Source organism: Cebus imitator, unplaced genomic scaffold (genome assembly GCF_001604975.1).
Source record: "Cebus imitator isolate Cc_AM_T3 unplaced genomic scaffold, Cebus_imitator-1.0 Scaffold255, whole genome shotgun sequence".
In the NCBI taxonomy this organism is placed as follows: domain Eukaryota; kingdom Metazoa; phylum Chordata; class Mammalia; order Primates; family Cebidae; genus Cebus; species Cebus imitator.
In genome coordinates, this window is record NW_016107570.1 from 1,897,981 (window position 1) to 1,899,642 (window position 1,662).

The following is a 1,662-nucleotide window of genomic DNA, read 5'->3' on the forward strand; positions in this document are numbered from 1 at the left end:
TGTTAGTCTGATGGGCTTCCCTTTGTGGGTAACTCAACCTTTCTCTCTGGCTGCCCTTAACATTTTTTTCCTTCATTTTAACCTTGGTGAATTTGACAATTATGTATCTTGGGGTTGCGCTTCTCGAGGAGTATCTTTGTGGTATTCTCTATATTTCCTGAATTTGAATGTTGGCCTGTCTGGTAGGTTGGGGAAGTTCTCCTGTATAATATCCTAAAGTACGTTTTCCAATTTGGTTCCATTCTCCCCATCATGTTCAGGTACACTAATCAAACGTAGGTTTGCTCTTTTCACTTAGTTCCATATTTCTTGGAGGTTTTGTTCATTCCTTTTCATTCTTTTTTCTCTAGTCTTGTCTTCATGCTTTATTTCATTAAGTTGATCTTCAATCTCTGATATCCTTTCTTCCACTTGATTGATTCAGCAAGTGATACTTATGTATGTTTCATGAAATTCTTGTGCTGTGTCTGTCAGCTCCATCAGGTCATTTATGTTCTTCTCTAAACTGGTTATTCTAGTTAGCAATTCCTCTAACCTTTTATCAAGGTTCTTAGCTTCCTTGCATTGGGTTAGAACATGCTTCTTTAGCTTGGAGGAGTTTGTTATTACCCACCATCTGAAGCCTACTTCTGTCAATTGTCAAACTCATTCTTTATCCAGTTTTGTTCCCTTGCTGGCGAGCAGTTGTGATTTTTTTGGAGGAGAAGAGGCATTCTGGTTTTTAGAATTTTCATCCTTTTTGTGCTGTTTGTTCCTCATCTTTGTGTATCTATCTACCTTTAGTCTTTGATGTTGGTGATCTTCAAATGGGGTTTCTATGTGGACGTCCTTTTAGTTGATGTTGATGCTATTCCTTTCCATTTGTTAGTTTTCCTTCTAACAATCAGGTCCCTCTGCTACAGGTCTGCATGAGTTTGCTGGGGGTCTACTACAGACCCTGTTTGCCTGGGTATCACCAGCAGAGGCTGCACAACAGTAAAGATTGCTGCCTATTCCTTCCTCTGGAAGCTTCATCCCAGAGGGCACCTGCCAGATGCCAGCCAGAGCTCTCCTCTATAAGGTGTTTGTCAGCCCCTGCTGGGAGGTGTCTCCCCATCAGGAGGCATGGGAGTTAGGGACCCACTCGAGGAGGCAGTCTGTCCCTTAGCAGAGCTCAAGTGCTGTGCTGGGAGATGTGCTGCTCTCTTCAGAGCCAGCAGGCTTGAACATTTAAGTCTGCCGTAGCTGTCCCCACAGCTGCCGCTTTCCCCATGTGCTCTGCCCCAGGGAGATGGGAGTTTTATCTATCAGCCCTTTACTGGGACTGACGCCTTTCTTTCAGAAATGGCCTGCCCAGAGAGAAGGAATCTAGAGAGGCAGTCTGGCTACAGCGGCTTTGTGGTGCTTTGGTGGGCTCCACCCAGTTTGAACTTCCTGGCGGCTTTATTAGGGTAAAACCACCTACTCAAGCCTCAGTAATGTCCGATGCCCTTCCCCTCACCAAGCTCAAGTGTCCCAGGTTGACTTCAGACTGCTATGCTGGCAGGGATAATTTCAAGCCAGTGAATTTTAGCTTGCTGGGCTCTGTGGGGGTGGAATCTGCTAAGCAAGACCACTTTGCTCCCCGGTTTCAGCCCCCTTTCCAGGGGAGTGAATGGTTCTGTCACACTGGCATTCTATGAA